This window comes from Grammomys surdaster, unplaced genomic scaffold (genome assembly GCF_004785775.1).
Source record: "Grammomys surdaster isolate TR1022 unplaced genomic scaffold, NIH_TR_1.0 126176, whole genome shotgun sequence".
Lineage (NCBI taxonomy): Eukaryota > Metazoa > Chordata > Mammalia > Rodentia > Muridae > Grammomys > Grammomys surdaster.
In genome coordinates, this window is record NW_021620983.1 from 2,777,803 (window position 1) to 2,791,689 (window position 13,887).

The 13,887-nt window shown below is 44.3% G+C and overlaps 1 protein-coding gene and 1 pseudogene across 1 annotated transcript in view; one reads left to right on the plus strand and one right to left on the minus strand.

The window, feature by feature from the left end:
* The window catches only part of Stk38l (serine/threonine kinase 38 like), a 53,269-nt gene extending 51,467 nt beyond the window's left edge, over positions 1–1,802 (minus strand). Inside the window, exon 1 of the mRNA XM_028757578.1 lies at positions 1,691–1,802. The gene's annotated coding sequence lies outside the window, so the exon portion shown is untranslated. The remainder of the gene's footprint in view (positions 1–1,690) is intronic.
* Positions 1,803–12,563: 10,761 nt separating this feature from the next.
* On the plus strand, positions 12,564–13,163 carry LOC114612640 (annotated as a pseudogene).
* Positions 13,164–13,887: the final 724 nt, after the last annotated feature.

The following is a 13,887-nucleotide window of genomic DNA, read 5'->3' on the forward strand; positions in this document are numbered from 1 at the left end:
GCTTTCGTAACTGGTCCTACGTTTATGTAAAATAAACTCACTTAACATTACAGTGAGATACAAAAATCTTTCTGGCTTTGGTGTCTCCAGTTTTTCCCAGCTCTGTGAGAAGGCACTTGCTAAGGCACATTACTGATTCTACTAACAAGATCTAACTGGTCTTTAAGGGAGTGGAACTTTTCTAAGAAAAATGGCCAAACTGAGAGTAACACTTTATCATTTTGTTTTTTACCATTTCCCTTTGTTCTTAATGTGCCACTTTTTTAAATTAAAATCTAGTATTTAAAAAGCTGCAGAGTTTGGTTTTTGAGAAAGAATTTAAAGTTGGGTGGGTAGAGAGGTGGAGAGGATCCGGAAGGGCTTGGGGGAGGGGAGGAATCCGATCAAAATATATTTAAATTTTAAAATGTTTAAATAATAAGAATTGCAGAGAACACCTTTTTATTTGCAGTCTTAGTTTCTATCCTTTGGCTTATCTGTAAGCAAACTAAAAAAATATGCTAGGACTTCCAGTATTCTATTTAATGTTGGGTTTTTTTTAGTCTAATTTGTTCATTAATTAACAGCAAGGCCTTTCAAAGAGCATAGAAACTACACTGAACTATGCTTCTCACTCTAAATACATCCCAACAAATGGGAAAATCTCATCCGTTCTCGAACTAGGAGAAAAACGCCCAAAAGAGTACTGGTGAATACCAAACTTTTATCCCTTGTACTTCTTCTGAGACCAGGATTTTCCAAATAAAAGTACTTTTATGACCTCGGGCAATATCATAATTGATCATATCCTGAATTAAATTATCTCCCCAAATAGACACAAGAGCAACTAACTCAAATAAAATGCCTCTTGGCCACGAGGGAGAGAGCATAATAAACTTAATTGTTTTATATATCCTGAGGCATAAGAGAAAAACCTTTCCACTTATGCCTATGCGTGTGACATCAAGACAACCTGACATGCGAATAACAAGGCTTACAGTAGACTTAAAGCAGGGAGACCTGACCGATTTAAGCCACGACTGCCGAACAAGGATAATCACCACCTTAAAACCACCGAACTTTGTTCGCCTGGCTTCTTGGCAGTCGTGTGTGTGGCTAACACCAGAGTCAAATCCATAAGCGGCTTCTACTAAAACGCATCCCAAGTTGCGGAGGAGCCGGATTGCGCGCCGGCTCCGCACCGAGTCCCGAGGGGCGGCGGCAGCGCACTTCTGCACCAGCCGCTGCTCCTCCGGACCCACCTCACATCTCCTCACAGCGTTTCCCCAAACTTCGTGACCCAAGAGCGACCCCGCACCAGAAAAAGTAGCCTCGGTGACAGGGACGCAGCGGCTCGGGCACTGTTTGCCGTCGTTGTGCACCCGCAACTCTGTGCCGGCTAGCCGTGCCCTCTGCGTCCGGGAGGGGACGGGAAGGTGGGCCCGGAGCGGGGCGCGCGCGGGGCTGGCGGCTCCGCTCCCGGTGCGCAGGCTGCCGCACTCGGCTCGGCGAAGGCCCCGGTGACTGACAGGCACTGGGGGCGCGGCCCCGCCTGCAGCCCGGGGACGCCGCGCACGGCCGCGGTTCTCTGCTCCGCCGGGGACACCAGGGCCGGACGCCGCGTGCTGTACCGCGCGAGCCCCTCGCACCTCCCCGCAGCGAGTGCCGCCCTAGCCCCGCGGCCCTGCCCCGCGCCGGCGCCCGTTCTCACCTGCCGGTGTCGCCCGCGCTCGCTCAGCCGCCTCCTCAGCCACCGCAGCCCGCGGCGCGCGTCTGTCGCGCCAAGCCCCGCCCCGTCCCGCCCCGTGAGGCGGTGCCAAAGCGGCGGCGCCGGAATCTCGCGAGGCTTGACTCTTGGGGTTTTTAAGGGGTCGGCCCTGACGTCATACGCACCCAGGCGGAAGTAGCCTTCTGGCGTCAGCGCCAGTCCTGCCCCCCACCTGCACCAGCGGAAGTGTAGGCTAGTCCAGGAGCCTGAGGGCAGTCCAGTCACTACTGGGCGGTCTAAGGTTCTTGTCTCGTGGCCTTCTCAAGTTAGAACTGGTTCTACCTGACCCAGAGAAGGACCTGGTGTGATGGCAGCACGAGTCAAGGCAATGCAAAGATGACTCTAAAGAGGGGAGATCACCACTGTAGCAGTTCTGTGATGTCTCTATACCTGGACCAGAAAGGCTTAGGATTTAGAATTTAGGACCGCAAGAAACTTGCCAGCATATATGAAAACTTTGCTAGACTTACCTGGAAGTCCCAGAACAGCTGGCAACGTAACTTACAACATTAGGCTGGACCCACAGAGTAGCCGAAAGCACACAACAAGCCAAACACTATACCCTGTCGTACACATGCCATAAGTGCTACTATACGCTGTGTGTGTCCTACACACACACCTATGATTAATTTATGCATCCTGTACAGTAAGAGATTAACGATAATCATAGATTTCAGCAACCTCAACAACGTTCACTTTTTTAAAAAATACTTTAAAGCCAGGTACAGTGCCTCGTGCATGTAATTCCACCACCAAGGAGGCTGAGTTTGAGACCAGCCTGGGTTACATAGCGAGTTCGAGCCCAGCTAGAGTTACAGAGTGAGACCCAGTCTTAACAACACAAAAGCAGACTATAGTTTATCTTTCAACATATCCAGACTGTCAGCTACTCTTTCGCTTTGGGGCTATGATGAAATAAAGATTATTGGAACAAGGACCATGACTCCAGAGGAACTACTAGCCTCCTGGGCACCACACAGTGCGGGTGATGAGAGACTTCACTGGCTACTTAGAACGGAATTCAGTTTAAAACTTATGAATCATTTATTTCTGGAATTTTCCACTTCATATTTTTGGAACATGGTTGACTGGATATTGCTGAAACTGGGGGGAAGTGAATTTGTGGATAAACAGTGATAAAAGGAGAAAAGAGTGTGATTTGGGGGAAATCGCTTTCCCGTGGGATGACACAGGGAAGAATTTTAGGAAAGTGACACAGTCTTGCTTTTTAAGGTCATACTGGTGTGCTGACTGCCTTTGTGTGTCAACTTGACACAAGATGGAGTTGTCACAGAGAAAGGAGCCGCCCTTGAGGAAATACCTCCGTGAGATCCAGCTGTAAGGCATTTTCTCAGTTAGTGATCAAGGGTCGGAGGGCCCATTGTGGGTGATGCCATCCCTGGGCTGGTAGTCTTGGGGTCTTTAAGAAAGCAAGCTGAGCAAGCCAGGGGAAGCAAGCCAGTAAATAACATCCCTCCATGGCCTCTGCATCAGCTCCTGCTTCCTGACCTGCTTGAGTTTCAGTCCTGACTTCCTTTGGTGATGAACAGCAATGTGGAAGTATAAGTTGAATAAACCCTTTCCTCCCCAACTTGCTTCTTGGTCATGATGTTTTGTGCAGGAATAGAAACCCTGATTAAGACAAACTGGTCTTTAGGACAAAGAGAATCATTCCCAATCACTATTGACAAGTCTGTCCTTTAAACAGTGGAGTTTTATGAAATACCCTTAGCTTTTATACTATTAAAACAATACACGCAAGGGCTGGGGATGGCTCGGTGATTAAGAACCCCTTCTGCTCTTGCAGAAGGCCAGAGTTAGGTTCCCAGCACCCATGGCAGATGGTTATTGGATGCCTCTTTTCAGCCACTAGAGGCACCTACACACATGTACATGTGCACACATACACAGAGACACATATATACAATATAAGGGTCCAAAAATCACTGAAGGAAAACCCTGGACTCAGATAGTATGCAAATACAAAGAACGTCTAATCTGCAGAAACATCCAGCATGCTTGGGTCAACTATTCTTTGAAATGCCAACGAAAGGCAAAGACATGCAGACCTTCTTATAGGGAACTCGGGAAACTCTCTAGAAGAATTAGGTAATCTAAAGTTTCATTGGTGGGTGCTAGAGGGTCACGGGTGATCAGTGGTGTTGTTGTGATGAATGTTCCTATGTCACGAACATTCGTTCAACCATGTGATGAAATAGGGCTGTCCAGCGCAGATGGCTCATTCTGAAATAAGAGTCTTTCCCATTTTTGTAGCTATCTGTTAGCTGCTCTTTGGGAGAAGGTTTTATGATCTTGTTCTGGATTTTATGGACTGTTCCTAGAGCCGGTGTCTTATGACTTAGTTTCAGGACTTATGGTCTATTCCTGAAGCCGGTGCCTTAAGGCCTTTTTTGAAATCAGGTCTGGTCCTTAAGTGGAGTCATATGGGGTTTATATTGCCCTTTCAACATAAACAAATAAATGTATCTAAACTTAAAAATTTATATAGCAGGTGAGGACTGTGGAGATGGCTCAGTCTGTAAAGAGCTTTCTGCACAAGCATGAAGGCCTCAATTTGGATCTCTAGTACCCACTTAAAAAGCCATATCCGAACCCTAGCCCTAGGGAGGCAGGAGTGGGAATGGGCAGAATTCTGGGGCTTATGCCCAGCCAGTTCAGTCATTCCAAGAGCTCAAAGTTCATTGAAAGATCCTGTCTCAAAAAATAAGGTGAAAGGTCTGTGGTATAGCTTAGTGGTAGATCATTTGCCTGGCATGTTCAAGGCCCTGAGTTCAATCCCCTGTATCAGAAACAAAACAAAAGATTTGTCATTTGGTCTGGAGGTGTGTCTCAGTGATTAAAAGTAATTACTGCTCTTGCAGAGGACCTAAGTTTGCTTCCCCGTACCCTCTTTGTGTGTCTCACAACCTCCAGTAACTCCGGCTCCAGAGGAGCAGATGCCCTCCAGCTTCCACAGGCAACTGCACTCATGTGAACATAGCCATACACTGTGCACATAATAAATAACGTTATTGAGAAAGTTGCCTCTGCTGCACTTGAATGTATACTCACATTTATCTGTGCACACGTACACTCCAAAAACACAGATAGGTGCACACAAATGTCAACTGATATATCTAAGTGTGACGTGACACAAAGCCCTAAGGAAGGGATCACAGCATGATTTCATTATTTCTGCCTCTCTTCTCTCTCTCCCCCTCCCCTCTCAGACACAGACACACTCACTCTTACACACACACACACACACATTATACTCTGTGTTTTTTTCATACACTGCTTAAGAAAAGAAGGAATTTGATATTCAGGTATTTATGAGGAAATGTCTTCCACTTACATAATCATATAGTCACAAATGACAGCTGTCACTGCTAGTGGTAGGTTTAACTGTGATCCAACAAGCTTGGCAGAGGCCTGTACTCCTTATGCCATATGCATCTTATGCGTATATAGTATATATGCATACCAACTTGAATGTGTAGGATCAAGAATAGTTTATGGTTTGTTTGAGAGCAAATTCGTGTTTCCAAATATGTACGCCTGTTCTCAACACTGTGATAGTGTGAACTAATCTAGAACGTTTGACTTGAGCAAAAGTTTGACCTCTATGCATAGCTTGAGGTCACTCTAAACAACTTCCCTTAGGAGGTCACTGATGTTACCCAAACTGAAACATTTTGGTAAATTCTGTGGGTCTCTTTTCAAGATGATATTCTGAAATGCGCTTTAGAATGGTATCCAAGTCTACAAGGGAAATTAATTATGCCAATATACACTTATCAAAATGCAAAAAAGTGAATTTGTGATGTTACCCTGCATGTAGTAAGTAGTGCTTAAGATGATACCCGGATGACTTTTCTTGCTTTGTGTAATTCCCTTCTCTTGAGTGTGTGCTGAGTGTGTGCTGGACCTTGTAATATTGTTCTTAAAAAGGGAGTATAGTGAAAGTTGTGTTTTGTTGTTTCCATAACTGCATAACAAGGGACTCTAGCCATCATTCCACTCACCCTTTAGTTGTCACTCACCTGGGTAGACACTAGCTGATCTGTCTAATTATAATCTAGTAGCCTACATTGTAATGAGGGTCATAACTCCAAGAACCAAGACACATCCCAGTCAGAGGCTGTCAAGAGCCTAGCCTTGTGCTTGAGAGGCAAAGGCAGCCGGATTTCTGTGAGGTGGAGGTTAGCCTAGTCATACAACCTAGGCTACACAGAAAGACCCTGTCCCAAAATAAAACAAAAATACCACCAAGAGGTTAAGCCCCTCAACCTAATAACTCTCGACGAACTAAATCCTGCCAACAATCTTACAAGTAAATTTAGAGGGAGCGTTTGTGCTGGCTGCAGCCTCTCCCAAAGCCTTGAGCCCAGTTTGGTGGCACCAGACCTAACTGAGCCAAGCCAGGTCCTATCCCATACAACTGTGAAATAATGAATTTGCTTTTGTTTGTTTGTATGTTTTGAGATAGAGTTTCTCTGTGTATCCCTGGCTGTTCTGGAACTTGCTCTGTAGACCAGGCTGGCCTTACATGCAGAGGTTTGTATGTTTTGAGATAGAGTTTCTCTGTGTAGCCCTGGCTGTTCTGGAACTTGCTCTGTAGACCAGGCTGGCCTTACATGCAGAGATCTGTCTGCCTCAGCTTCCCAAGTGCTGGGATTAAAGCTGTGAGCTACACTGCCAGGCAATAAATTGTTTTAAATTGCAAAGCTTTTTGTTGAGGTCTGGTCTTTTGCTTGTTATTGTAATGCTAAAATACTGGCCCCCAAGGCCTGGCCGCCTCCAGGGATGAGAGAGTCTGCAAATACCCAAGTAACCATACCCAAGTGTCGCTATGTAACCTGCCCCCCCCCCCCCAAATTTCCCCTGATTGGTAAATAACAATGCCTACAGCCAATAGCAAGGCAGAAGAGAGATAAGAGGAGTCTTGGGTTCCTGGGCTTGGGGTCTGAGGAGACCATGGGGGAGAGAGGGTGAAGAGATAAGAAGATGTTATCTATGGTGTAAGGATCTTCAAATAATGGCCATGTGGGCTGGCTAATTGGAGCTGAGACCAGCTCAGACAAGACATGGCTAATTATATGAATGGGATTATTGGCAGAGAAACAAACATAACAGCATAGAAGCTAGAGACCTGCCCAGCCCTCGTGCTGATTAGGCTTACTGTAAACATAAAGGGCGTGTGCATTTTATCCAGGAACTAAATGGTTAAAGGCAGAGAGAAACTCCAGATTGGGATTAAAAATATTCAACAACAAGTTTTGGGGCAATTTGTTACACAGCTGTAGACAACTGAACAGTCTTACACAGTATTCTGTATTAATGCGTTAAACAACATCCAGACAGACAGGAGTTTTGTAACACATATCAACAATATTTGGAGGCACCTGAAGTGACTTTAATGTGATCGACAATGTGTAGCATTTTTACTGGTAATAAAGTCACAGATATCTCTAATATGACTGTAATTTCCTGCATCCCTTTGGAATGAAAGAAAATAACCATTTTCAGTTAGTATTTAGTGAAAGAAATATAAATATATGTACATACTAATTAGAATTATATGCATATTTTATTTAATAAAAAGTTATTCTCTAGAAAATCCTTGAAGCTGGAGAGACTGTTCTGCAGTTAAGAGCTTGCATGGCTCTTGCAGAAGACTCAGGCTCAGTTCCCAGGACCCTCACTGGGAGCTCACAACCAGCTAACAAGCTTCAAGTGACCTAATGCCCTCCTAAGCCTTCATGGTCACCTACACTCACATATTCATACACGCACAATTAAATATGAAATAAATCTTTTTAAAAATCCTTGTTTTAAATAATAGCTTATTTGTAAGGACTTCTAAAATTCTACTATCTATTCTTCCATCTATCTATCTATCTATCTATCTATAATCTGTCTATCCCTCCTTCCATCTGTCTAGTATCTATCAATCCATTCTTCCGTCTACTTGTCATCTAGCTGGCCAGTTATTCATTCATCCATCCACCTATAAATTCATCCATCATCTATCTATTTATCTGTCTGTCTATTCATCTATCTGTCCATCCATCATCTATCTATCCATATGTCTATTCATCTGTCTCTGTCCGTCTGTCCATCCATCCACCCATCTATCATCTATTTATCTATCTATCCATTTTTCTATTCATCTATCTATCTATCTATCTATCTATCTATCTATCTATCTCAGGTAATAACCCCAAGTGAGGGATATATGCTGTGGCCATTACTAACATTTTTTTCCTGTGATTTAACATGGATTTTATATTCTTCCTCTTCTCTAAGTCTATGTTAAATTAATATGGAATATGTAAAGTAGTTGGTTTTTATAAGTGAACATGACTCAGCCTCACCAGACTATTTGAATTGTTAAAATTGGCTCTTCAGAGATGTGTCAGCTCTTTTAAAAATCTACACGCTAAGGAAGTTAACAAGGGGGTTTCCCTGAATGGTGGGTGAAGTTTCTTTCCCATTCTTACAGTCACCCTGATCAGTGGCTTTAAGCACAACTCCTACCCTTTCTCTAGTGGTTTAGCTGATGAAATTCTTAGAAGTGGAGAAAGGAGGCCGATGGAGAATGTCTGAGAGGCTCCCAAGATGACTCAGCAGGTAAAGATTCCTGCCACCAAGCCTGATAACATCGGTCTGATCCTTGAGGCCCACATATAGGAAGGAGAATATCTCTGACTTACACCCCAGGAGTAGCCCAGATGCTACGAGATGCTCCCATTGCCACCTGAGCCTCAAGGAAAAAGTCCAATTGGGGCAACTGTTTGCCAGCATGCTTGATTAGAGGCAGAGGGCAGGACAGCACACAAGGACAGCAGGACAAGCAGAGGAAAGAGTTCCTGCTGAGTAAGAGCTCATAAGGGAAGGAAAGACACATGGGAGTCCACTTTAGAAGGACCAGCAAATCCCTGGGTTCAGGCACCGTTATGGTTTGGTTGTGAAATGTCTCCAGACAAAGTACATGTGGCCATAAGCATGAGTTCTATCCCTAAAAGGCCTAGAAGCTGTGTGATCTCTGACAGACAGCGTAGAGGCCAGAAAGCCATGAAGAACATTTGACATCTACCCTACGGATGGGTAACAGTCTAGGAGGGAAGGGTCTGGGGAATTTGGGTGAGGTCTGTCCCTACAGATAGCAGAAATGTCACCAGATTGTTAAGAACCTCCACTCTCAGCCCTCTGGGTGGAGTGCAGGTGTTTGATTTTATCTCCTCCATCGAGGAAACACTGTGTGATTAATATTCCTGGGTCTCTTAGTGCTTCTCTGAGTACAACGTCCTCTGTGCATCTAGCAGTTTTTGCATGATCTTCTCTAAATTTGAATGGACTGATAAGCCTCCATTCAAATTTCACATTTCATGAAAGTGATTCTTAGAAAAAAAAAAAAACAGTTCCTCTAGAACCTTCTAATGCTGACGTTTTTCTGTGCCAAGCCCTTGTGTGCACAGCCTTCACTGTGTGAGAATAGGTGAACTTCCTCTCACATCTCTCTTCAGAAACAGACTCTCAGTCAGAGCGAAGACTCTGAAAGTCTGGGCAAATTTCTAGACACAAGCAAGCAGAGCCAGTGGCCACTGTACATTGGCAAGCCATCACCAAATGACCACCCCAGTTTGCACAAGGCTCCAGCACCCTCCAAACCACACACAGCAGCTCACTCCTACTCACGCTTGCTCACACCAGCATTTGTCCATATTGTTAACTTTCCCACAGGAGGAAAGACTGGGGCTGAGGAGATGGCTCAGTGGTTAAGAGCATGTACTGTTCTTGGAGTATGACTCCCAGCACCTACCTCAAGCAGTTTATTATACCTTCAGTTCCAGGGAATCCAAAACCTCTGACTTCTGAGGACACATACCCTGCACTTATGTGCACATATGCACACATACACAGACACATACACACAATTAAATAACAAAATAAGAAAAAAAGACTAAGACATTGTCACAAGCTAGGATGAACCCTGGAGCGGAAGGAAGCCTGTATAGAGATTCATCCTGATCAGCCAATTGCTGGTTATTATTCTCATATTTTGATGGTTTTTTTGCTTCATTGCACAGTCTTCTAACTATCTGGGACTTGAAGACCTTCCCTCCTTCCCAGAGTTATCACTGAACCAAAGGAGGTAAGGTATGAATGACTTCATTTCACAGGCATGAGTCTAAGTTCCTCTTTCAGTCCTGGGGCTAAGGTTAAGGACAAAGCTGTTTAGAGAAGTCACAGGACCTGTGGTTTCTTTACTTACAAAGCCTTCTAGAAGGGTCTGGGGCAGGTAGGAGCAGTTCTTGGATGTGTAGTTATTGTGTTGATGATTGCTTTTTGCTGACTGTTTTTCTAAAACTAGAGATGGAGAGCAAATGTCAGTTCAGGATCTACTCTCTGTTTGCTACACTCTCCAGCCTCCCAGAAGTGGGGTTGCTGCCTTCAAGGGGTCATCTGCATTTTATGCTGATTTTCTTTCCTGTAAGAAGTAACCCAAACAGGGCTTCCAAAGAATTGAAAATGACTCCTCTTCCTCCTCCTTCTCTTCCTCTTCCTCCTCCTTGATTAGACCACACAGGACTCGTAGAGAAGGTCAAAGCTTCACATAATAGCAATGGGCAGCTATTGAAGGTTTTAATCAGAGAGGTGATTACGTCAACACTCTGGTGTCAGTGTGAACTACTCTAAGGAGAGCCACTGGATACTAACAGACCACAGGAGTCTGAGCTTTAAGCATTAAGCTATATATGATTACACGCTTCAGATAAAAGTACTTTGGTGAACAGAAGTGCATATCTGGTCTCCTGGGAGTAAGTCTCATCAGGGCCAAGTGCTGCAAGGTTGCAGAAACATGGGTAAATTATAAAACCACAGACATCCTCTTTATCAAGTGCATTTTCAAAAGGACTTCCCAGCTAGACTTCCCTATAGGGTAAGAGTGTGTCAATTAGCAAGTAGAAACATGTATAGGAATGGCTGGAGGCATAGTTCAGTGTCAGACAACCAGCCTCGTCAGGTACAAGACCTTAGGTTCAACCATACTCCAACATGTCCACAAGCATGCACACACACACAAACACACACAGCAGCATTTAGGTATAAAAACATAAAGTATTTCATTTAAACAGTACTACTTGATTTTATCTAAAATACCATATTTTTTTCCTGTGAAGAGTTTTACCATCTGTCAGTGAAGAATGTGATTTTATTTTTAAGGTTTTTGAAAAAATTATGTGTATGTGTATGCACCTGAGAGAGTGTATGTACACTATCTGTGTGCAATGCCCATAGAAGCCAGAAGAGGACGTCAGATGCCCAAGACCAGGAGTTAAATGCAGGTGTGAGCCACCATGTAGGTGCTGGGAACTGAACGTAGGTCCTCTGGAAGAGCAGCACAGTCCAAGCTCTTAAGCACCGAGCTGTTTCTCCAGCCTCTGAGGCAAACTTTTCAAAAGAATAGTTTGTTGGGCCAATAATGTGTCTTTGTGGGAAAAGGTTCTCACCTTGCAAGGTTGATGGACTGACTTTGATCTCCAAAACCCACTTACAGGTTCTGGAGAGAATCAATTTCACAAAGTTGTCTTCTGACTTATGTGTGCATACTGTGGGAACAATATAATAAAATATAGTAAAATAAAAATAGAACAATTTGTTACAAACCATTTCCTGTTGTGGATGGGCCTGGTGCTATTTGTATTTTAATGCTAATTCTGCTTTCCTGGGTGAGGCTGTCTGGAACAAGGAATGAGTCAGTACTCAGGACGGCTTGTGAACTAACCCCTAAAGAATAAAGGAGCCAATCACTGGGTGAGTAGGAGGCGGGACTTGCTGGTTGAACAGAGGAAGAGAAAGAGCAGGAGAGAGGTTCGAGACACAGGATAGCAACAGGGCAAAATATAGCTACAAGTATCTTCCGGTTCATGGTGAATCCTCCAGGATTCATCACCCGGGGATTTAGATTTAATATGGTTTACAAGATTAGCATTCTAGCTGTTGTGCCCAGAAATTGAGTTACATTGTTTCTGAACTAAGTTTGTGTGGTGTTTTTCTTCTTGCAGCTACTCGACTGAATTCAAGAGAGAAAGGTACTTTGGCAAAGTGTGGGCTTGCCAGATGTGCACCACAAAGCCCGTGGGGGTTTCGAAGCATTGGGCTGGCATGGTAGTGGGAACCTAGCAGGCTGGGTGGAGAGATGTCGGAGCTCTGGTGGCATGTGGCCCACCGGCACAGGGCATAGCATGACCAACCACTGTGAGAGCTAGCAAGGGACAAAGACAGAGAATTGGAGGCAATAGCTTGGGAACTGCTGGTTGTTTCCATATTCCATGAGCACTGTTGCTAGATGTTCACCTATAGTGAGGTGAGCTCTCTATAGTCGATCAGAAAGGTGCTTTGAATCTTGTTGCATCCAAATGAAGAAGAATGCTAGTAAGACCCTTATAAATGCTTAGTCTTCCACCCAAGGATTCTAAAGTAATTCTGTATATGCATGTGTGTGCCAGAGGACAACCTCAATTGTCATTCCTCAGACACAATGCACCTTAAAAAAATTTTGTGTTGAGTCTTTCACCTGCACGTATGTCTGTACCCCACATGCATGCCTGGTGCCTGTGTGGCCAGAGAACAAGTTGAATTCCTTGGAACTGGAGTTACACACAGCTGTGAGCTGCCTTCTGGGTGCTGGAAATCTAAACTGGCTTCTCTGTGCCCTTAACTGAAGACCCAACTCTCTAGCCTTTGCTTTGTTTTAAGAGAGATACTTGGCCCTGTGCTGCCCAGACTAGTGAACAATACATTCAAGATGGCTAAGGGTGACCCTAAGAAACCAAAGAGTAAGATGTCTGTTTATGCCTTCTTCATGCAGACATGCCGGGAAGAACATAAGAAGAAAAACCCAGAGATTCCAGTCAATTTTGCGGAGTTTTCCAAGAAGTGCTCTGAGAGGTGGAAGACAATGTCTAGAAAAGAGGAATCAAAGTTTGATGAAATGGCAAAGGGGGATAAAGTATGCTATGATCGGGAGATGAAAGATTATGGACCAGCTAAAGGAGACAAGAAGAAGAAGGACCCAAATGCCCCCAAAACACCTCCATCTAGATTTTTCTTATTCTGCTATGAATTCCACCCCAAGATCAAATCCACAATCCCTGGCATCTCCAGTGAAGATGTGGCAAAAAAAGCTGGGTGAGATGTGGAATAGCTTAAGTAACAGTGAAAGCAGCCTTACATTACCAAGGCAGCAAAGCTGGAGAAGTATGAGAAGGATGTTGCTGACTGTAAGTCTAAATGAAAATTTGATGGCACCAAGGGTCCTGCTAAAGTTACCAGGAAAAAGGTGGAAGAGGAGGAGGGAAAGGAGGAGGAAGAAGAGGAAGAAGAAGAGGAGGAGGAAGATGAATAAAAACTCTGTCTCTTTGTGAATACCTTACAGTAGGAGAGCACTGTGATCGACACATCTCTTATTTGAGTCATGTCTGTTGCCCTTGTTAGGTTTAATTACAAAATTTGATCACGATCACATTGTAGTTTCTCAAAGTATCAATGGTTTACATGAAGTGGCCGTGAGTGTCCGGAGCGCCCTGAAACTGTATCAAAGTGGTACATAGCTCCAAATTTTTTAAAAATGAACAGGCACTGCCTCGTCCTCTACTCTCAGTGCACTTTGCTGTTGGTGTGACAAGGCATTTGAAGATGTTTCTGGCATTTTGTTCTCAACTCGTAAGGTAGTGTTAACTGCTATTGGCTAGAAATCCTGAGTTGTCAACTGTACATATCTATAGTTTGTAAAGAGAACAAAACAACCCAGGCAGGTTCTTGATGCTCCTTGTTTGGTGTGGAGGCTGTGAGCGGGAGATGTCTTTTGGAGGGGGCCGTAGCTCAGGGCGTGCACTGTGAGGCTGGACCTGTTGATACTGCGGTGGGCATCCAGTTAGCTTCAGGTTGTCTTGTTTTTGTATATAGTGGCATAGCATTCTGCTGACATTCTTAGTTGTGGAAAGGGGGAGGGGTCAGCTGGCATGAGAAGTGTTTGGAGTTTTTTCTTTAGTTAAGTGCAGTAGATTTTAAACTGTGTAAAGAAACTGTAGAACTCATTGTTGTCAGCAAAGTGAAGAACTACTGCATCA